Here is a 25,370-nt window from a genome sequence, read left to right on the forward strand (position 1 = left end):
GTTAGTATGCCACCTTAGTTAGTTGAGTTTGGTTTGAGACCCATATATAGGGTTCTTCTATTTCTTTGTACTTGAGTTCTTTTGGCTTACACAACTAAGAAGAGGAAAACTGTTTTCAGCCTCCACCCTTGTGTGTCTTTCCCCATTGTGCAAGCAAGAAAGCTTCAAGCAAGACTCCTTCCTTCTCTCCCACAATCTTGACATGGTATCAGAGCCTTGTTCGTGGTAAGGAACTCAAGAAAGCAAGCCAAGCTCGCGGTGTTCTAGTAAGAGGAGCAGTGTTGCTTTCATTTTCTGTTTTGGGAGCAGATCTCTCCAGGTAGCACAACCGGAAAGTGCAGGAGTGCATTGTCTCAGGTTGAGATGCCCTTCGCGGTGAAGCAAGAGGGCAGTATATGCTGCGGGACAAGGCTTTAGCCCTTGGCGACCTTGTTTTTTTTATTTGAGGCCATTTCGGGGCCTGTTTTGGAGGCGAAAGTTTTCTGCACGCACTCAGGAAAAGCCCCAGCTTTATGCTGTGCAGCCACTGTTCTACAGGTCGATGAATAGTTAATGTAAAAATTGCATTGTATGCTTGTGCACAGAGACATTGGGAGTTACAGAATCATCCATGTTGCCTGTTAATGCAAAATCGTCACTAGGAAGTGACTGTGTGGTCAAATACCACTTTCTCCAGTTTTGCAGATTTTCCCTTGTGAGGGTGAAGCTGTGGTTTCTGCAGTGACAGAATTTTTTGCAGTCTTCTGTAATGGCATCTGATTCTCTTTCACAGATTGTCACTGAAAAGCTTGACAAGAACAACTTCCAAGCATGGAAGTTTAGAATGACGAATTTCCTTATGGGAAAAGAATATTGGGAATTTGTTGCAGGAAATGAAGAAGAACCAGTTCTTCCTGATGTTCCCAATCAACAGCAAATGCAGGCATTTAAAGCATGGCATGAGAGAGCCAGGAAAGTTATGTATTGGCTGTCTATCAGCATTTCAGACTCTATGATTGTGCATATTCAGGATGCAAGTACGCCAAAGGAGGCATGGGATACTTTGTCAAAAATGTATAGCACAAATACGCAAGCCAGGAAAATGCAGCTCAAGCAAGAGTTGCACAATGTGCAAAGAGAAAATATGAGTATCAAGGACTACCACATGAAGGTGAAGAAGATTGCAGATGCACTTGCTTCCATTGGGTCACCAGTGGAAGATGATGATTTAGTTTCTGTGACCTTGAATGGTCTAGGAAAGGATTATGCACAGTTTCGGACATCCATTTCAGTTCGTGAAAGATTTCCTGATTTTGAGGAGCTGATTGCTCTTCTAATTTCTGAGGAGCAAAGAAATGGTGGTGTATCTTCTTCAGGAGGAACTTCAAAAGAAGCTGTCTTCTACTCAAATGCTGGAAGAGGTAGAGGCAGAGGTAGAGGAGGCCGATATGGAGGCCGTGGTAGAAATCAGAATATGCAGCAAACTCAAGAAAACCAGTCCTATGGAGGAGGACGTGGTAACTCTAGAGGCAGGGGGAGCCAAAGAGGTCGTGGTGGCTACTATTGTGGTAAAATGGGTCATATGGCTAAAGACTGCTATAAAAAGCAGAATGACATCATGAATGGAAAACTGCAACAAGGAAATTATGCATCCTCTAGTAGACAGGGTGATGACAGAAATGAGCATCTGTTTATGGTGCAGCACATGAACAATTATGTGACAAGTGCAGAAGAAAGCAACGATGTATGGTATGTTGACTCAGGTGCATCAAACCATATGACAGGTCATGCAGAATGGATGGAGGATGCAAGGAAAATGGAAAAACCAGGATTTGTGGAGACTGGTGATGATACTGCACATCCTATTGTGCAGATTGGAAAAATTCCTTTGTCTATGCAGGATGGGAAAAAGAAATACATGTCCGATGTATTTCATGTCCCAAATATCACCAAGAATCTGGTTTCTGTTGGTCAAATGGTTGAGCAGGGCTTGCAGGTCAGATTTAATCCTCAAGGATGCTTTGTTGAGGATATGAAAAATAAAGGTCGCTTGATAGCAAAAGGAAAGAAGAAGGGCAGAATGTTTACATTGGATGCAGACATGTCTGAATTGAGTGCAACAATGTTTGCACATGGGACCGGTGTAGTTGCAAATATTGATATCTGGCATAAAAGCATTGGTCATGTTAATGTACAGCGACTTAAATCAATGCAGGCCCAAAATATTGTTGCAGGTTTGCCGAAATTCAAGGTTGCAGAAATGCATAAGGTATGTGAAGCCTGTCAGTTTGGAAAACAGGCAAGGAAACCATTTCCTAGACATGTTCAAGAGAGTAAGAAGCCATTGGAATTAATCCACTCTGATGTGTGGACAACTAAAGCTGCATCTCTTGGAGGCTGTCATTATTTTATCAGTTTTATTGATGACTATAGCAGAAAAGTTTGGGTGTATTTTATGAAAAAGAAAAGTGAAGTTTTTGGGCATTTCAAAACTCTTAAAGCTATGGTTGAAAAAGAAACAGGCTTGCAGATAAAATGCCTAAGGTCAGATGGAGGGGGAGAGTACCTCTCAAATGAGTTTGCAAAGTTCCTGCAGGAGCATGGCATAAAGCAGCAATATTCATGCAGTCATACCCCACAACAAAATGGAATTGCAGAAAGAAAAAACAGGCATATTGGAGAGGTATCTCGTGCCATGCTCAATGAAAAAGACTTGCCAGATTTTTATTGGGCTGAAGCAGTTGCTACAGCAGTCTACATAATGAACAGGACTCCCACTGCAGCAATACATGGAATGAATCCAGAGGAGAGGTATACTGGTAGGAAACCAGATATTTCTCATTTGAAAATTTTTGGTTGCATTTCCTATGTACATGTGCCAGATGAGTTGAGATCCAAGTTGGATCCAAAAGCTGAGAAGTGCATCTTTATTGGTTACTCTCTGCAGCAAAAAGGGTATAGATGCTATAACCCTTCTACTCGTAAGTTTACAGTGAGCAGAGATGTTGTTTTTGATGAGATGAGTAGCTGGTATAAACCAGTAAATGTGATTGATGATGTAGATGCACAAAATGGTAATACTGCACAAAATTCACAGCAGCAGTCACAAAATATTAGTGGACCTGGAGCGTCCTCTAGTAGTGGTTCACATTCTTCGCCATGGATAGGCAGATTGAGATCAGGAGAATCTTCTCAAAGTAATGCAGATAGTGGTATGCAGGTATCACGAAAAGGAAAAGAGAAGGTTGATCAGCCCATGTTTGATGTGAATGCAGGTCACTCTTATGTGGATGGTGAATCCAGTGGCTCAGAACAGAGCATTGATGATGAGTTGGGTATTCCTTCTATTGTTACACCTGGAGTAAGGAAGACCAGGGATGTTTTGAGAGCACCTGGGAGTGAACCTACTTTGCACAGGTCTACGAGAGCTAGGTATCCTGTGGATAGGCTGAAATATGATGGATTTACAGCCATTCACTATGCATATATGGTTAAAGTGATACAGGAACCAGAACCCACTTCTTTTGAGGAAGCCATGGGAAAAGAAAAATGGGAGAAAGCCATGGATGAAGAAATGGATGCCTTGGAAGCAAATGCTACATGGGAATTGGTACCTTTGCCTAAAGGTAAAAATGCAATTGGCGGTAAGTGGGTTTATAAGGTGAAGCACAATGTAGATGGTTCTGTGAATAGATACAAAGCAAGATTAGTAGTCAATGGGTATGCACAAACATATGGCATTGACTATGAAGAAACATTCAGTCCGGTTGCAAGGATGGCAACCGTAAGAGCAGTCATTGCTATGGCTGCATCAAAGGGATGGTCTTTACATCAGATGGATGTAAAGAATGCCTTCTTGCATGGTGATTTGCAAGAAGAGGTCTATATGGAGCAGCCACCAGGTTATATGCATGCTGTTCATCCTGAGTTTGTTTGCAGGTTAAAGAAAGCCTTGTATGGCTTGAAGCAAGCACATAGAGCATGGACTGACAAGATAGGACAGTATCTTGTCACTATTGGCTTTAAGATTTCCAAGGCAGATTTCTCACTTTATGTGAGAAAAACAGAGAAAGGTATTATGCTACTTGTCATTTATGTTGATGATTTGATTATGACAGGTGACAGTGATGAAGATATCCTTCATGTGAAAATGCTATTGAAGTAGAAGTTTGAGATGAAGGATTTGGGAGAGCTGCGTTATTTCTTGGGCATTGAGGTGATTAGATCACCAAGTGGGATACAGCTCTTGCAGAGGCAGTATGGATTGGACATGCTGTCCAAATATGGGATGACAGGCTGTAAGCCTATTTCAGTTCCTTTGGAGCAGAATGTGAAGCTGAGCACAGATGCAGGTGAGCTTCTAGAAGACCCTACTATGTACAGACGCATAGTAGGAAGTTTGATTTATATGACTATTACCAGGCCAGATTTGAGCTATGCTGTTGGATTGGTAAGTCAGTTTATGCAGGCTCTAAGGAAACCACATTTGGATGCGGCTAGACGCATACTCAAGTATGTGAAGTCCACATTGCAGTATGGACTATTTTATGAGACTCGGGTTCAGATACAGTTGCATGGATACACTGATGCTGATTGGGCTGGTAGCATTTCTGATAGACGATCTACCAGTGGATATGTGTTCTCTTTTGGGAGTGCTGCTGTCACTTGGAGCAACAAGAAATAGCCTACAGTTGCCTTGTCGAGCACAGAGGCTGAGTACAGGGGTACAGCAATGGCTGCATGTGAGGTAGCTTGGTTGCATAAGCTACTTTATGATATGCATCAGTCTACAGATGGATCAGTGGTTTTTATTGTGACAACATGAGTAGTATACACTTGGCAAATAACCCAGTCTATCATGCTAGAACAAAGCACATTGAGGTGCATTATCACTATGTGCGAGAGAGGGTTTTACTAGGTCTTATTGATCTAGTTTATGTCAGCACAGAGGATCAGGTAGCTGACATATTTACGAAGGCATTGGGCGCAGAGAAGCTGCGCAAGTTCAGAGACCTGCTTGGAGTGCAGGAATTGGGATTGAGCTCGAGGGGGAGTGTTGAGATATCGAGCTCCACTCATGATACGCCAGGGTGACCGTTGTGTATTTATGTCACCGACTTGTCAGTTGCAGATGCGGTTGGTACACCGCCCATGAATAATAGCTACATGATAGCTATCCTTATCTACTCTAGTTCGTGGCTCAGTTAGTATGCCACCTTAGTTAGTTGAGTTTGGTTTGAGACCCATATATAGGGTTCTTCTATTTCTTTGTACTTGAGTTCTTTTGGCTTACACAACTAAGAAGAGGAAAATTGTTTTCAGCCTCCACCCTTGTGTGTCGTCCCCCATTGTGCAAGCAAGAAAGCTTCAAGCGAGACTCCTTCCTTCTCTCCCACAATCTTGACATACTCCCGGTCACATTTCAATGCAGTTACCACTCCCCAAAGTTCTCTTTTAATTTGAGCATACCCTCTTTGACATTCATTAAGAACCTTCACTCCAAAGCGAATTGCATATCTGTTGCCTTCAAGTCGTCTTGACCGACTTCCCATCCTATTCCAATAGGACTTGTGTCCACTGTGAGTATGATAGGCTGTCCATTAGAGTAATTAGCCCTCTTTAAGGTGGGGGCTGAAATCAGCAATTTCTTCAATTTCCGAATAGGTTGAGTATGCTCTTTTTCCCATATAAACCTTTGGCCTTTTCTTAGCAGTTGATAAAGATATTCAGCAACATGAGTGAAATGTGGGATCCAAATAAGGTAGAAGACACATGCTCTAAGAAATCTTCTCACCTCCGAAACATTTGTGCATATTTTCCGCATTTTGCTAATAGCATCAATCTTGGTTGGAGAAGGCTTTCCGCCATATGGACCACACATATGCCCTACCACAAGAACTTCTTCGACTCGAAAAACAGATTTAGCACCTAAAAGAGTAAGATGGACTTCTTTCAATTTAGACAAGATTTGAGCACAATCATTAATATGATCGGAAACAAATTTGTGACATCCAAGTTCATTGAGTTCTTCATTCTTCTCATGAACTTCACATCCTTTGATTGGTACATCATCAAGGAAAGGAAGAGTTAGTTGGGGAATATAATCTCTCAATACTTTATGCATGGCATTCATCATGTGAGCTACTGAATTTGTAGCTCCTTGAGGTAGAGTACACATGTGGACTAAACCAAGAGGCGTCTTCATTGTGGTAATGTCACGGCTCTCCAAAGCAAGATAAAATTGGTCATAGCCCAAATATAAATCTCCCATGGAATAAATTGCTCTACTTGCAAAAGCTTAGCAAATTCATAAAAAATTGGCCCCGAATCAACATTTCTAATAGTGACTTTATTGGTAGGTTGTAAATCTTGAATGAATCGCAAAGATCCATTCTTCTTAGGCACGGTAAACCATCGGTTGGAATATGGAGCTGAAGATGGCTCCAATATTCGCATTTTTATCTTCTCATTTAAAAGCTCCAGTAACTTAGGCAAATGAGCCCTTGGTACCAGAATTGGTTTAAGATTCCAAGGAACATGTAGGACCATGAAAATCACCATTGGTGCCACAACACTTGGATCCACACAACCAATTTCATGTGGCTGAAATGAAAAAGATTTTCCATGTTTCTTTAACATCTGCATGAAGATTTTCTTTTCAGCTGGCAAGAGAAAAGAGTCTTCACCAATTTTTAGTTCTTGTAAACTTTCAGCTGTAAATTGGTGACTAATATCTTTGGGATCATGAAGGCTTGGCTGTTTGGATGCCCTTTCTACCAGTCCTTCACTTTCGAGAGGTAGAGGAGTAGCCACTGGCTTGACCTTCTTGTCAATTGTCTTATACTTTTCTTCTACTCTTACCTCACCCTTGTTTGGCTATCCAAAAGCTTCTTGATCTGCAAATTCTTGAATAATGTCATAAATATCCAATGTGCATACCTGTACAGCTTGATTTTCTGAATGAACAGCTGCATATATTTCAACCAATGTATCATTATAATTCAGCCCATGAAATAGCCTTAAAATTCCTTCATTTTCAGTCAAAACATCAATTTGCTTCAGCTATCGTTCCACATGACATAAATGCTTTCTTTCAGCCCTATTCATGGCTGAAAACTGTTTATAACAGCCCACACTGTTGGCCGTAAAAACCTACAAATCAGCTTTTGGCATAGGCCCCTTTACATGTGGAGGCAAATTTTTATGACATGAAGCACCACCATAGCCTCCACTTATAGCACTGCTACCCGAAAACCCTTAAATTCTCAGGTACTAGGAGATACAGGATGATCTCTCAATCGATCTCTATTCTGGTGATGATTTACACATATAATCAAAAATTGGACAGCTTTGTCATTATCCTTACTTCTTATTCGAGCATATGATGAACCATCATCAAGGGCCTTTGTCTCCAAATGAGACTCAGAAATAAAAGGTTGACCAAGAATGATAGGATAGCTACAGGAATCTTGAACAAAGAAATGAAATTCATCTTTTACATTACCAATAGTAACTTGTACATAAGGGCATGCCACATAGAGATCACCAGAGGAGTTATTAGTTGCATTCATGCACCATCCTGGGTCCACATCTATGGGCCATCCGCCATTCTCATAGAGACTTCTTGACATGACATTGATTTCCAAGCCATGGTCTATAAGGACAATGCATGTAGTCTCTTTTTCTCCAATCTTGATAACAGTTTCGGTGGTCGCCCTTGCCCAATGGGTACGGGAGTAGTGACTACTAGGAATAAAGTGAGCATCATTTTCTTCTTGCATGTTGTGAAGATGAGCTTCTTTCTTATGCATGGGCTGCACTTTGGATTGAGAAGACACCACCATAACATTTTCTGCAATAACTTCTTCAATTTCTGCTTCATTGATGTCTTCATCTTTAGCTTCTATGGCTGCAATCAATTCTTTGATTGCCTCCAATAGAATCCCTTGAGTTTTCACCTTCTCTTCATCCTGCAAATACACATGAAGTGCTTGCAAAAAAGCATGCACAGATTCTTCAATTTCCTCACCAACATATTGTCTTTTCCGTTTAATTACATCAATTATTACATCATGAAATCCTCGTTTTGCAATTTCGAGAATTTCACCTAATGTAAATTCAATTCTACTTCCAAGAATCCTTTCTTCTAGGTTGTGCTTGAGATCCGTCGCACTCTCTATGTCAGACTGCAACTTGTAGCCGGTATGTTTGCCTTTTCTTTTTCCTTCCGTCTTCTTTGCTTGAGGGGCATCTCCCATATCAAGCTCTAGCGTTGGTGGATTTTCAGTAGCCTTTTGCTGATCCGGTTTACTTCTTGTCACACATTTAGTTGGCCCCGAAGAGGAGGGACCGGCAACATCATCATCTCTTCTTCTCTTTTATTCTACCATAGCTTCATGATTATTAATTTCAGCCAACCGAGCGAAAGCTGAAAATGAATCAACTGGCTCGGTCCATCTGGTTCTTCCTCGGATGCATTGACTAGCAGTAGTTAAATCATCTTTGCTTGCCTTGCCTTGCTCCATGCGATCTAAGGCCTACATCCACACTTTAGATTTTGCATTAGTTTTACATGCTTTAACAATTTCATTAGTTGGCTCAATTTGCAGCCCATAGGTTGCTGCATCAACAGTTGCATAGGCTGTTCTTGTTGCCAAATCCTCCAGTCTTTTCTTCATGCCACCATTACCGAAATTTGGCTCAAGAGGAAGCCCGGTTTCGGTTGCATGAATTTTACCATCCTTCCAAAAGACTAATTTTTGCAATTCAGCTTCACGGAATGCACCGCACTCCCTCTTATCATGCTGTAGGCTATCACACCAGATACAATATCTTTTGAAGCCTTCTCATAATACGGGTCTTTGGACAGTTGTCCGTCCTCTTTCTTCCACTTTCACATCAAGCCTTTCCACCTTGGAATTAATCTCCATTAGATTAAGATGGAGATCCTGCATGCTCTTAATTAGCTCGTCCATGACATCCTTCTTTGGAGGTGGAACAACAGGATTTCTTGGTTGCTCGGCCATAGAGACAGGAGGTCGAGATACAGGAACATGCTCCATCATGGATTCAGTCGGTGGAGAGGTAGATCCCCATCTTAGGCGCATCCGCTCTCTTCGAGCAATCATATTAACTACTTTAGTGACATCACTCCAAGCAGTCTTCAATCCCATCTCAGAGACAGGATCTTCAAGCCGATCAGTTAGCTTCTCTTGAAGAAAAGGATCCGCAGCCTTTAGAAATAATTCAATCTTCTGGCTTTCCATACCCTACTGATCGTCAAGATCTAGTTGAGCAAATTTGCTTTCAAATTCGCGGTGAAGAGCAGTGGCGGTTAGTCCCTTATTGGGGATGTCGACCCATTCAGTGAAGACTTTCTTCGTCATGAGGCCAGAATCTTCAAGATAAAATTCTTCTCGAAGAGCCTTCTTGAATGTGGACCATCCCGCGTCTTTTTGGAAAAGACCATGAATTCAGTCCTGGAGGCCATGCACGGCCAAACGGGCAATGTATCGGCTCCAAGCATGATGAGGAACTCCAAAAAATACCATCTTGTCAGTATAGAGGCGGATAAAAGAGGACACATTTTGCCCATTAAATTGCTTGAGTTCCTACCCAACTGCTTCCAAAGCTTTAATGGCAGCGGTATCATTCTGCTCTTCTTCTTGTCTGCGCTTTTGTTGCAGTTGCAACTGCTGCTGAAATTGCAATTGTTGTGCTAGCTTTCTTGCATCAGATGAACCAATTGTTGCAAGGCATCTCCTCCCAAACTTGATGATTCTCCCATTGTACTTCCTCTTCCGCGGCAGCTGACCTTCACGTTGGGTTCACCACTGTCGTTGTGTTGGGGGTTCACGGTCTACCATCGGGGTTTAGAGCAGAGGAGGAGTGTGGGATTCAAGGTTTGGAGAAGGAGAAAAGATTGGGGTTTGATAAGATTTGGGTTTTAGAAATGAAGAAGATAGCAAGCTTTTTCTGTTTATTTAGCATACATAAATGGAATGAAAGACTTTGTCTTGATCACATCAAATGCATATGGGAATAATAAGCCATTACGTTAGGGATAATCTCAGATTTAATCTAAATGCATATTCAAATATGCAAGCTCAAACGGTTTTCATTTCATGAACATGGATGGATAACAACTCCAAGAAACAAGTATTTTGATGGTAGACTCAAGTACAATCAAGACATAGATCAAAAGCTCATGAAATGCATTGATAAAGCATAAATTTAACTTCAGTCATGTTTTAAAACAGTAATTTCCAGCCCATAATCAAGCTCCAAATCTATACATAATCCCAAGAATAAACTCCTCTAATCATTCACAAGTGAAGCCCTGATGTTAAGAGGTTAATTTCCTCTATTACAACCACATAGATCACTTATTTACCCATCAAAATGGACAAGAACAGTGGATTACCCTATTTATGACTGGTTTTTTCAGTCCATAATAGCCCATACACCTTCAAAATCCTCCCCTTTGCTTGCCCCAAAGTCACTCAAGTACTTGGGTACAAGACGGGCTTCATTGGACCATGAATAAGGTAAAAGAATGAGAAAAGACGTACATAAGAGCAGGCTGAATACTTTTTTTTCAGGTTTTTCTCCTTTTATGGACTATCATACCATTCATTTTCGTCATACCAAATGCGGGCTACATCCTTCTCAGCTCCCACTTATCATTTTGACCACTTAGGTCACTTACAAGTCATTTTAGTCCATTATTTCAGGTCCCACATGAACCTAGTGGACTTTTGGCACTTTTCTTGATTTCTAATCAAATTTTCTTCTTGAACCAATGTGACTTAGCCTGCGAACTATCAATTACTTCCAGCTGATCAAGTTGTGGGCTCCCATAGACTTAATTTTTATCAATATCCATGGTACAACTGAAAATTGTATGACAATTACAAAAGAACTTATGAAACTAAGTGATATCTAAGTTCGTTGTTGGGTAACAATGACTGAGTTATGTATAAAAATTCCTCATATAAATCCTAGTAAAGTTCTTCTATGATCATAAGAATTCTATGATTTATTTTATGGACAATAAACTTTTTGACAACGGCCTCGCGGGCCAGGAGCGTCTAAACCTCACTTTTTACTAAATGCTTATGATGATTTTGTGTTTGTATCCAATATGTAGTCCAACATTCATCTTCCCATCTCCTTAGAGGGAGATTCCATAACATATACTAGGCATAATGCCTCATAATATACACATAGGGAAGCACCTCTCGACTGATTACCATGGCTCCATTGCGACTCTCCTACACCTCAGGGATTGGCCCCAAGATGCGTCGCTAACACATATAACATTCGCACAAACTCCACTCTTTAATAATTCAACGTTCCAGGAGATCTTGATTTTCCTCACAAAACTTTCCCCAATGGAAGCACCTGTCTAACTTACAGCTTAGGTTTCCTGTCCTCTTAGCAGCGTTGGTCAAAGTTTATCAATCAATTGCAATGCATTCCAGGAAATACCACGTGTCTTGCTTGATGCAAGGTGCATGACAATTGTGCACAATCATTTTATGATTAAAAAAAACAACCATGTGAGGTGCAGAAAATAGCCCTTTCATGAATTTTAACTAAGCATTACGTGTTGCATTGCTTTAGGGACTAGCACCGAAACTTCTGTGCTACTAGTCACCTATATTTAATTATAAAATGATCCCTAAATGCTATACACAAAGAGGGAAATCAGAATTTGTATCTTTTTAGCAATTAGATCGTCACACAGCCTTCATCCTCCCCTCACACCATTTAGGTGTTGCTGTGGTGCATAGGGGTAAATGGTTGTTTTGTATCATTTTTGTACGTAAAAAGCGATAAACACGGACTATAACACAAAGGACAAGGCCAAACTGAGGCTTAACCTCACGCTTCAACCTTGCCAAACATTCATGCACATAAATCTTATTTTTCCATATGTTTTGAGTGCGAAAATCCCAATTTTTCCTATTTTTGCTATTTTTTTAAATTTATTATTCATGAAAAATATGTATTTTCTGATTTATTTGTATTGGCTTATTGTTTTGACTAAAACTTAACATTTTCTCTGATTTTATCCCATTTTCATCCCTTTTCTCCAACTCAAAATCGAAATAAACCACTAATTTCCATCAAAAATGACATTTTGCGGGTTTTAAAGAATTAATAATGACTCTAAATCATTACGGGTTTTGTATTTCTGTAATTTCAGCCCTCGAACATGATGTAAAAAAATTTTCAAACAAAAATTTACCGCATATGAACAACATTTGGACCATGAAACAACAAAAACAAGCAAATTTCTTCATAATATTGGAGCATACCGCGTGTCTTGCGTGCTGCGGGTTTCTTTAATAATTATTCTCAGCAGCCCATAGACCGACCAACAACCATTCTTCAGTGCTGAACCTCTTTCCTCAGCCCCCTCTTCATCTTGAAGCAATCCGATATTACAGCTGGACAACCCCTCTCCTTCTTGATTTCTTGCACATGAATTGCCTCTATGCAAGAGAGAGAGGGAGGAGAGAGAAAGAATGGTTTTTATCTCTTGATTCAGTGCATCATTTCTTGATCTGTTTGTGGCGATGGAGGGCGAAGGATAGAAGCATTCCAGGCTCAGGAGCATTCCTCTTCATTCCTCTGATCAGAAATTCATCATGAGGGGAGAAAAAAGGGGGCGCAAAAAACTGACGCCTCCTCCCCCCCTCAACATTTCATATCGTGGGTTTTTTTTGTTGGCTAAGCTCTTAATTAGAGCTTTTAAACTCTAATCAAGTTATATAGCTCATGCATCTTGCATTCACATTTCTGGTAAATGGATTTTTTAGTTTTGAGGGGGTAAACGACATCGGATTCGAGATCCATCTGGACGGATGGTTCCGCGACATCAAAATCTACAAAGCTAGGCCTCGTCACACTGTTCTCAACTTCCTGATCTAGTAGCTACTTCAAAACCCCGAACCTTGCAGGGATTAAATAGGGGATCAAACGACCTCGGAATGGAGATCCAAGACTTGCGCTGGATTCCTAACATTGTTTTACATCTGGGAAAACTCCAGCTTGGCCATCTGCCACTGTTTGATTTCCATGAAAATTAGCACTAGCACTTTAGGGACTTGCTGCTTAAAATCGTACTAATTGCCACCGCTGCCTTCGACGAAGTCTATTTTTCCCCTGATATTCATAATTTTTGGCTAAGCACTTCTTGACATCGAAAATCATCTATCAAGTAGTCTGTTTTAGAATAGATTTTACCCTTACCAATTTTGATCATTTACCCACATACATAGGGTCAAAGCACTCTTCAATAACTACCTTTTGATGGCACATCCTATTTGGATACTTCTATTAGAAGTTATGGTAGTTTTCTTCAATGTGCCCTATTTTATCCAGCAAGCTATCTATTCTTTACAAAGGCTATTTCTTGAAGGTTTAAAGGCTTCCATTCCTTTTGAAGACATCCAGATTATGTATAGGGTAGAGGCTTTTCTTTATGTCTTCATTTTAGCAAATAACTCTTTACTATTTGATTCCCCTCACATCTTTTGTATAGCTAAAATCTGAATAGTACTTTGTTTCATTCATCATTCTTTAACATTCTAACATTGTTTTTTTGGGCAAAAACCTTCGAGCAGGCATGTATTGTAAGAAACTGGGAATGCATGTGTTAATGAGAGGGAGTTATTCATAATACCCTGTTACACTAACATAGGTATAAAAGGTATGAGACATGTAATTTTTAACATATTTTATCATAGTACAATTTATGTCTCTCATCTCACCTACTTGTACTCAGATTTCATGGCTTGTCTCTCTTCTTTTCTATATTTTTAGTCTTTCTCTCTCCTCTTTTATCTCTCTTTTTCTCTTATTTCTCTCACCTCTCAATCCTCGCCTTGACAATATGGATCATCTTAATCATGCCAACAATACTCTAGAATGCCCGTCCAATAGTATAACAATCATAACATTCTCAATGCTAATGTCAATCAAGGAGATGGATAATACTAATGACATCCTTGTCTTGAATAGATGGATATGATTAAGATGTTGTGAGATCCCGAGAGCCATGCCCAAAATTTTATCACCTAGAGTTAAAATAAAGTACCTAAGGTAGCCAACCATTGCTTAGGCATGTAAGGTCATCAGTATAAGAAGATTCTCCCTTATAGCATACAATAACCAACAAGGCTCTAGTCAAAGGATAGAATCTCATACATGATTATTTGATAGGGAAGGAAACCTATACGAGCCCAATGTGGTTTAGCATTGAAAGGACTTGGATAAATAGGGTAGTGTGGCAATTCCATTTTTGGATTGGTTTTGCTCTTCGGAATGGTTGTAATTATTACAACAATGTAAATACCTTGTTTGCCAAAGGAATGTAATTACATTCATTCTTAAGAAATGTGATAACAAACCTTCTACAACTAAGACTAATTAAGAAATATATATTTATTTGTTTCATATTATGTGTAGTATATTTATTTAGAAAACTAAAATATATCACGTCTAAAATAGGAAGCAGGTGGACCATCTTCCTGACAAAACCATCCTAAGGCTGGGTGGGCCTGATTAGTTGGATGGCTTCTCCCAAGAGTTTAGGACAAGGCAGTGAATCGTGATCATCCTAGTGTCAAGTCCTAGAACTAGTTTACAACCATTTTAGGGGGTCTAATGTGAGACTATGCCTTATGAGCAGAGGGGTGGACACTCAACTTTCCCCCTTGTTTGTCACTCTCATTAAACCAAGTGCGGTGTTTATCCACCTCGATTGTTTGATAGCTTACGCAATAGTGACCATCTTAGCTCGATGTTAGAATGTTGCTAGAGACCATAAATGTGTTGGTAGAAACTTACAGGTTGATCTGAGTTAGCACCATTTTAGAGGATCGCTATGAGGCTATTTCTTACAAGCAAAGGGGTCAACCCTTAGCCCCCCCCATTTCACACTCTCATTGCACCAATTACAATGTGCCCACCTCAATTCTTTTATGGCTCCTGAAATAGTGACCATATTTTTCTAATGTAGCCATGCATACTTTGGATTAGTCATGCATTCTCTAATTGGAGAGCAAAGCTCAATCCTTTTAAGAATTTGTGGCCTCTTATTTCTGCACATGGTGATAGTATGACCTCCCACACAAAGAAGGATGCTACCCTTGGTCCCTAAAATGGCACAATAAATTTCAAATCTCTAATGGTTGTTGGGAATTTGGGTGGCCTCTTATTCTTTCAAGAGTTTCCTAAATGTGTGAGACAAGACTACCCCTCACTAGTTGACTTATAATTTAGCTTTGAGAAACCAAGCCTCACTCACTCACTCACACACACACACACACACACACTCTCTCTCTCTCTCTCTCTCTATATATATATATATATATATAAAATCTCCAAGAAATAAAATCAAGTATCAAGGAATAAAAGTTTATAGTTAAATCACCTATCTCACCTTCCTCAATACACTCCATAGTTGAAGAAGTAGATGGGTACATTTTTCAAGTTAATGCCTCTCGCACATCAATATCCTGATTTGTCATCAATTTGCTCCACTCTAACTACAAAGAAGAAGTATAAGAACAATATAGGAGACCAAATCTTCTTATTCTTGGTTCCTCACTCTCAAGAAGGGATATGAATGCCAAAATCAGTCCCCCATGATATGCAAGAGGGGAAGAAGAAAAGAAGGAGATGAATATAGATAGGGCTTCTCTCTCTCTCTCTCTCTCTCTCTCTCTCTCTCTCTCTCTCTCTCTCAAGCACAAGCTATGGCGGAAGCAAAAAGGCTAAGAGAGAGCGTGAACACTCAAAATTTATACAAATAAGTGAGATTCTCTATTCATTTTAAGCATTATATACATAATAATTCATAGGTAGATAACCTCATATCTTGGCCTCTTTTCCATTTCTATTCACTTCATTTTTACATGTACACGACTCTTTGCTAGGTGGACATCCCTGTGGATATTCAACTTACTCTTATAGGCCCCTTACACATGTACAATGGGTAGAAAATAAACTAGAAATTATGACTCTAGAAGAGATTCCAATTTTCATGAGAGCGAGCTTGACTCTAAATTTTAAAGAAAATGTTTGAGAGTCGTTTTAAGCAATGACTAGCTATTAGATTTAAAATTTTATGTAGTATATGAACTTTTAATACATGCGATGTATCTTTATTATTCTTCAAAAAATATTCAACCATATGTTTAATACTAAGTCGATCTATAACTAGCCTTAGTTCCTTCTCCTCATTCACTAATTAGTCTTTTTTGACTCCTTTGAGATCTTTGATAACTTTGACCAACCATTGCATTTGACTTTTCCTAATAAACTTTCCAAAATATTATATCCTTTCTACAACCTTATTTTTTTGGGGTTAGCATTATCCCCACTATAGATGAGTGTTAGTCCCATGCCATGTCAATTTGAGGTAGCTAATGACGTGGCACTGAGGAATTCACTCTAGGGATGCAAAAAAAGATGGAGAGGTAATGGTTAGGAAGGCATCTAATAAGGGTAAAGGTGGATGATTATGGTATTTATGTAATTTTATCACTCAATTAATTTTCCTAAGAATTTGTTATTCAATTAAATTATTTTTCACCTTTTTGGAATTTTACTTTTGCAAGTTTAGAATTATTTATTTTGCTATGATGAAACACTAGTATTTGGGGTGGTGAGTAGCATCTCACCTTTAAATTGAGACATCTAATTCTCTCAAGCTGGTAAGATTCAAGTTCTCAACTTTAATCAATGTGAGAAAGTTGAGAACAAAGTATTAAAAAATTCAAGTGTGATTTTCATTTCTAAAGTGTTGCAGTCTCTTACATCCATTCTTAACTATGATGTAGGCTTTTGCAAAGGCAAGTGCACATAAATATTAATAAGGCTTTTTAGTATTCTTAAAGCATTTTATATTCCTAATATTCTTAAAGCATTGTTGATTTCTATAAATTTATTCATGTAAGTTTTCACATTTACATTTTGAAACCAAAGCATATTTAATATCTTAATTAGTAGATTACTTTTAATTTTGTATTGATTATTTCTAAGCCATTTACAATGTATGTGTAAGTTTTAAGTAGATGCACAGCTTTCACAAATCTACATATAAAGAAGTAAAGAACAATACTTAATTACACACACTAGTACAAGTGTAAAAGTGTCGCTCCCAAATATATATATGCTTCAATGAACATAAAAATATTGCTTTTAAGAAGGGTTTGAAAAATATATTCCTATTATGCATCATATAATTGTAAGAGGGGATCATCTCTCACTATTATTATTAGAAGCATTGGGAAGGGACACGTATCCATTCCAAGGCCTTCTCTGCCAATGCATTCTCAACAGCCACATGGTGGCTTGCACGCCACCTAGCTACCATGAACGCCCACTTGCGATCTGTTATTTCTTCCTGTGTCTATCTCGTAGGCATATCCCCACTTACACACCTAGCTACACCCTCTCCCAATCAGTTCTTTCCTCCCATATTTGTCCCATAGGCATAGTCTCGAGCAAAACGATTGAGAGAGCCTAGAGAGATTATAAATGTAAGGGTAGGGATATTGCAACTCAAACCTTTCATAGCCCTATCACTATAGTGCATCGAAATGAATCAAAGATACCTAGGGTTATTAGAGTAAGATGGATAATTGACCCATCAATCATCAAGAAGAGCATAGTCACACATGTGACATGTCTATTTGTACATATATACAATTGCTAAAGGTTATGTATATATTATTTAATCGTAATATGCATACCCAATGTATATGTAAAATTAGTTTATCTTTATATATCATAATATGAACAAATTGTAATATCACGTTATATATATATATATATATATATATTTACAATTACCATTATCACACACACACACACACACACACACACACACACATCTCCCATAAGGCCAGGCCAATGAAGCACACATAGCTCTCTCTCTCTCTCTCTCTCTCTCTCTCTCTCTCCAATGGATCCTTTCCTTTGTAGCTATTCTCAGCCTGCTAAAGGCCTTTTTGAAGCTTAGGATCATACTACGTGCCCTCTTTGATGATACATCTATTATGAAAACGTGCTACATATGCTATATCGAGAGATTGTCTTGAAGAAAATAAACATCTCTCCTTCCATGTCGCAACCAAACATGGCCTTAAAATTTCTCAAGGAGAGAAAAGAGTAGTCTTGATGTCATCTCCACATGCTTACATGAGTTCAACATCCAAAGCACTAAGGAAACCCTTGCTTATCTACTAAGAGGACACCAAATTAAGCAACTCTAATGCTATTGCAAGTGAAGATAAGGGTTTGGGAGGAGCATCTACATAGATGTTACACAAAGTATGTCCAAGTTGCAATCTAAGAGCACCGTAAATAGGGAAATAAAAGAAAATTTGAGCAAAGTAAGATTTGAAGAGATGTGTCCTCTAATATTTTTCTTCTATGTTGTTTTCTTTCTTTTTCTTCTAGAAGGTGAAGAAGAAGAAGAAGAAAGAAGGAAGAGGGAGAGTTCAAATGCCTTTTTTCTATATTCACACACACACACACACACACTCTCTCTCTCTCTCATGTTAGGCGAAGCTAATTTTGATGATAAGGAGTGGGATTGGGAGAGGAGCATCAGTTTTGTGTGTGTGTGTGTGTGGATGAGCCCCATGATTTGCAGGGAGGAGCATTAGCAATGACTCTCTCTCTCTTTCTTTGTCTCTCTCTCTCTCTCTCTCTCTCTCTCTCTCTTTATGCATGTTCTTAGTACTTATAGCCTATGTGATCATGTAGGTACATGTACACATGTGTCTATACATACATACATGTTGTATGTGTATAGAACCAGATAGATAGATAGATAGATAGATAGATAGATAGATAGGCAGGCAGGCAAGCAAGTAGGCAGGCAGGCAGGCAGGCAGGCAGGCAGGCAGGTAGGTAGGTAGATATATATATATATATATATATATATATATATATAGAGAGAGAGAGAGAGAGAGAGAGGCATGTTGTGTGGTGTACAAAGAGTTGTCTTAGGTATAACATACCTATATTTCATTTAGGTTGGAGCCAAAAAATTTATAGAAGAATGTGTAATGGTGGTGGAAATAATCTTTCTAATGTGCCTTTAGAGGGACACAAATCAACATGTAAATGGACAAAATAAACTATTTGTCATGTTAGTTTGATGTAGCCTTTGACATGTGTTGGCCCCTAAGATGTTGCATGGCATGCTATTCATTTGGGTGAATAGTCTCTCTCTCCGCATGCTATTTTCCCCTATGCTTGTTGACTACTAAAATGACTTCATTTTTAAGCTGATTTTTGTTGTTTTCGTAGATTGAATGGTTGGTTTTTTATTGATTTTTTATGTTCATTAGTTTATTTGAGAGTGTTTTGGATAAGGTTAAATAAGTTTGAGAAGCTCATGATGTTTTTTAGTGGAGATATGATGTTCTGACATATTTTGTTGATGTTCTAATAGTGTCTGATTGGTTTGGCCTCTGTTTTATTCTGTTTTCCTTCTGAATGAGAGGATGGAATGATGCTTAATGGACTTTGAGAGTGTTTGGAAGCTTATTAAATGATTACTGATGGTTTTGAATGGTTTTAATGGAGCTGAATGCTTTCTAATGACCTTTTATAAATGATTATTAATGGTTTTGAATGGTTTTAGCGGAGCTGAATGCTTTCTAATGACCTTTTATATGGTATTGTAGACCCTCTGTTGAGCTTCTATAGAGCCTCTATCTCTGTTCTCTGTAAGTGTTCTATTGGATGAATGTGTAGCTTGGCAAAGTTTTATAACCTTGGAAAGAGATGAATACAAGTTCAAAATAGCTTAAAGAAGTGGAAAAAGTAGCTGTTGAAGACTCAAGTGAAGACTAAAGTGACAGTGACATTGTTGAGCTACGAAAGGACACTATAGTGGCTTTGGTGACCTTTCATATCAAACATACCTCTTGGGAGGGGTATCCATGACCAAAAAGGGGTTATGGATTATTATTCTTGATGATTCCAATATACTAGAGAGAGAGAGAGAGAGAGAGAGAGAAACAATGAGAGATAGCCAAATCTGTGCAAAACAATGTATCGAGATTATGAGAGAGACTATGAAGCTATTGAAGATGAATGCTATGTGATGATTTCCATTCAAAGTGGAGCATTTCTTTGTGTTCTCTTGTTATTTTGATGAAGAATATGAAGAATGTGTTGAAGTTTTGTTGTGATAAATCCATGGGAGAATTGTTATATTATGTTGCATGAAGATTTGAGAAGATTGGTGTTGTTTTTCTTCTTGTGGTTGATTAGAATATGAAAAACATTCTTGTTTCTGTTACAAGATAGATTTTATTGTAGTATATTCCCCATTTTCTTAATGTCCCTCTTGGGGCTCCATGTTTTTGGTGCGCAGTTGGGGAAAGCTGCCATCAAGAGGCATCACAAGGGGCTGAAAATGAAGGAAATGGCATTGTTGAGTGGAGAATAATTCAATGGATGCTCACAAAGTTCCTTCTACCACTGAAGAATTGGAAATTCTCATTGCCAAAGCCACTTTCTACAAGAAATTTATCCCACAATGGCAGAAACATATTACCATCTTGATGCAGGCTCTATGTGGTGGACTATTTCCTCTCCTTGATGAAGTAATAGAGACATGCATGGATATCTTGTGCTTGCACCAGAAGACTTGACAAATCAAGTGGAAGGTGGAGCTCTTAGTACAAAGACTACCCAAGTAGTTTACAAGTTCTTATTCGAAGAAGTCTTTTGCAGGTATGGTTGTGTTGGTAAAGTGGTTGTTGATAGAGGAGAATTGGATGTGGATGAGGCTCGTGACTGCTTTTCACGATTGGGTATCAAGTTGGCTTTAACTTCAACCTATAATCTTGAAGAAAATGGAAAAAGTGAAATAGGTCATCGGCCCATCATTAAGGCATTAGCAAAGCCATGCAAGGATAGGATGAAAGAGTGGTGAAGAATGTTACCCTTTTCTTTGTGGGCTGATAGGACCACTCATAGTGCAATTACATGATATATGCCTCCTGAATTAATGTATGGACAATAGTCGATCATGCCTATTGAGGAGACTATTCCTACTTGGAGTGTTCTACCATGGGAAGAGGGTTTGAATAGAGAAGAGTTGCTGGTCCTATGCATTAGGCAGTTAGAAAGAAGGGCTGAAGACATTGAGATAGCCATGAAAAAGATAAAGACTACAAGGATCAAGAACAAGAAGAGGTTTGCAAAGCGACACATACTTCGACCACAAGCTATACAAGAAGGGGACTGGGTGCTGTTTTATGAAAACAGCTTGGAAAATCAACATAGTGCCAACTGGAAGATGGAAAAATGGTGGTTTGGTCCATATATGGTAAGGTTTATTTTTTATAATGCTACCTATGCATTAAATGAGATGAATCGGATAGCTCTAAGGATTCCACTAGTAGCTGGAAAACATATCAAGCTCTTTAAATGTAGGGAGTCTTTAGCATATGAGTTAAAGGAGTTGGATACTAAGCATGAACATGAGAATATGGAAGAAAAAAAGGTAGAAGATGAATACATTGACATGGCAGAAGATACGTCTGACAATAGAGAACTGTATGTGCAAGTTAGGAGGGGGTGGATGTCATACCACTACAAGCACATCATGTGAAAAACTCTAAAGAGTGGCTTTATTATTGATCTAGAGAGACAATGCTATTTTAGACATTCGTGTTAGAGTCCTAGTGTGGATGGTTCAAAAAATTAGATTTTTGGACAAGTTTAGCCAACTTTTAATATTTTAGATATTATCCCTTGTAAAAATCCCAAAAAATGTAGATAACTTCTAGATTAGGATGACATGTAAAAGAAATAGGTAGCTTTCAGCCATTTTGAGAGGATTTTATGTAAAAAGAAATATTGGCAAAATCACGCGACGCGCAACCATTGTTTTTAGGCAATGAACAGCACTCCGAAGTGGGAGATGAAAAAGGAGTGATTCGACAGAATTTTGGCTAGGTATCTTAGTATTTTGCCCCCCTTTTGGAGCCAATGGAGGTATTAGATTGACTGAAAGCTACCTATTACTCATAATGTAGAAATAAATTGATAGGCTTCACCTCTGTGAGTATTCTTCTACATCTTCTATTTCTTTCTATGAGTATTCTTCTACGTCTTCTTTTTCTTCGAGCCCCTTCTCTTCCATCTACTTCTCCCTGAATCTCCCTTTACCCTACTGTCTCTTACCCCCACGGTAGACTTTCGATCCCAAATGCTCCGACAATGGTGTCGGATTCCATTTTAGTCATATGGGATAAAAATGATGATAAGACTCAAGCTATTATCAAGCTCAAACTTGATGACAGGTACATTTATCATGTTGATGATTGTGAAACCTCTCAAGCAACATGGGATCGATTAGAAACCCTGTTTGGAGCTCATTTAAAATCCTCCAAATATGGCTTACTAATTGAATTTTTTAGGCTTGACATGAAAAGTAGTACCTCACTTGCAACTCATTTGAATTATATGGAAAGCTTGTTGACACAACTTGCAGGAATCAACTTGAAGATGGATGAAGACATTTGCATTGGAATGCTTATCAAGAGTCTTCCACCCGAGTTTGATAATGTGTCTACCACATTAATCAATATGCCAAAGCCGAAGCTTGTGGATAACAAAGCCTCTCTCCTAGAAGAGGAAAAAAAATCAAGAGCAAGGGAGAAACAAGCATCCTAAGAGGAGACCAACAACTCCTTTATGTGAAAGGGAAGAAGAGCATAGTGTATGAATTTTGTAAGAAAACTAAGCATATTGAGAAAATTTTCCATGCTAAGAAAGGGTCTCAAAGTGCATATCTTGCTACAGTCAAAGAAGATGAAGACAACAATGAAGAAGAAGAAGAAGACACCCAAGAAAAAAAGGATAGGACTCAACAGTCCCTCTTTTGTAGCTCATTTTCTAATAGACTTTTTTAAGTTTAAATGTGGACTTGCCTAATGTTCCTACCATGAGCTCCTGTACTCCTCATGTAACCTTTGCACACTACAGCCTACACACTTAGTGAGGCGTTAAAAGAGCCTCTAGCTTTTTATGGTTGGTTCTTTCCATGTCCACACTTAGCAAGGTTCTACTCATGATAGCCTATGTATACTCATTGTCTTTCTTGGTTGTGATTGAGGAGGGGTGTTGAGAAATGTGCAATCACATCCACCATAGCCTCTTTGTAAGGAACAAACAAGGCAAAGAAACACATTGCAAATAAAGCCTTAGACTAGCTCATGTGTGCATGGTTTATTAAAACTACAGTTGGTGAATACCATGGTCACTTTCCACCCTTCTTCATCTAACAATACCACCTACTGTAAGCCTATAAAAGGCACTCATCCCCCCACTCATTTCATCAATCATTATCATTCAGTTGTACTTGCATTATGCTTGGATAACATTAGTTGTTCTTCTTTGTCATTGCTTTTGCCTCATTATGATTGTATGTTTGCTCATCAATTATCCTCCTTAGTATGCATTCTCAATATTTTAACACACTACACAGTGGAAGATATTCAGTTTCAAGGTATCAAAACCCTTTTGAATTCAGCTTCAGACCACTTAGCCTTCTTTGTCATGAGGTTGAGATATTGGCCTATTTTCAGCCAATCATCCTTACATAACTCTACCAAAAATTGTGTTTTCACTGAAGCATAATACTGATGATGCTTTCTCTCTTTTACTACCCATCTCTTCTCCATGAATGTAAGCTCTTTTCTTACTGTTAAAATCCTTGTTACAACAATTTTACTGTAAACGCCCCGAACAACGTAGTATGCTTAATAATTATGATATTCGCTTGTTTTCGAGATTTAATATAAAAGAGAATGAACACTTAAAGCTGAAAATGAAAATTACTCACAAAATTACAGCCATGAAAATGTAAAAGTAATGGAGACAAGATTGAGGGTTGAAGATGGGCAACCCCCCCCGAAGGAATGCATTTCTGCTCAACCCAAGTCCCTTAGGGAAGAGCTCAGTTACAATCAACCTGAGAGTGAGAAGAAGTAATTCTCACTCTCACAAGATCATGCAAAGATGTACAAACACACATGCATTATCTATTATGCAATGATAAGAACTGATTTCTTTACAGTATGAGAGAAGAAAAAGGGAAATTCAGCCTTTCTCCATCGTTGATCAGCAGTACATGGATAGGGCTTGCTTCTTGTAGCTAAAATGGAAGAAAAAGCTCGAGAAGGAGGTGTTGCAATGAATTTACAGGCTTGCTGTCCTGTAAACAGCAGTGATAGAAGAGGGAATATGGAGGAATTTGATAATGAAGAAGTGGGAGATGATGATGGGGATGGATGGGGCCAGTTTCTGGCTATCTGTGGGTGTTGTACATGAGTTTACAGCAAAGAAAAATGATGATCAATGAAGAAAAACGAGCTCTTATTTATAGGAGAGGGGAGAGCTAGTACAAAAGGGGAAAGTGGAGTAGCACAAGACAAGTGTCCAGCCACATGTCATTAGATGTGACAAGTGGTGGGACACTTGGAAACTTGTGTGACAAGTGTCTTGACACTTGTCTCTTCTCTATGGCCTTCCTTTTTGGGTTGAATACTGTCAAGAATAGAAACAACCAAATTTAGTAAGCACAGTCAGAGTACAGAACTTACTATTTTTAGAATGACATCCCTATTTTTTAGGACTAGCATTTTTAGGCTAATTCGAGGCTCCTAAATTTTAGGGACCTCCTAAAATTTAGGGATCTCCTAAAATTTAGGAACCCCCCCAATATGGGTGTCATATGAAAGCTTTTTCTGTGTACATCGCAAAAATGGTATCCGAATCTTCATGTGACTTTCCTATGCAAAGAAATGTGCATTTCAAGCTTTCAGCCCACACATGCACATTATACAAGCATTTCATGATCATGCCATCTTGTTGATTGTAACTGTTTGTTCTGGTGGATCTAGCCCACACTTCAAGGCATCAATCCTTTCTGTGTGCGAGTCTAACCCTGATATGCGTGAGTTCTAGTCACAGGCGCCCAATTGGGTCATATAGGTGGAAGTGTGAACTATCTTTTCTCTAACCCACCGTGTGGGTCCACCATAACCTGTGACCACTCATCAGTGGCCAGCTCCAATGCACTTTTCTTTATATCTAATTAGTGCAAAGGAAATAATTTTAATAAATCATTATATAGACAAATTAATGAGAAAGGATACAAATTCTGTTTCTATAGAGTTGTGACAGCCCTCTGGCTTTTATTCAGCTGTCCTCAGCTGAAAAGCTTCTTGATATTGCTGTAGAATATTTGGGTAATCCTTCATGAATTTTTCATCTACCCACTGTGCATCTGTTGTGGGTAGATTCTTGAATTTTAGTAAGAATTTTCGTGTCACAAG

Source organism: Lygodium microphyllum, chromosome 12, assembly GCF_053477565.2.
Source record: "Lygodium microphyllum isolate KBCC chromosome 12, Lygodium_microphyllum_v1.1.10, whole genome shotgun sequence".
Taxonomy (NCBI): domain Eukaryota; kingdom Viridiplantae; phylum Streptophyta; class Polypodiopsida; order Schizaeales; family Lygodiaceae; genus Lygodium; species Lygodium microphyllum.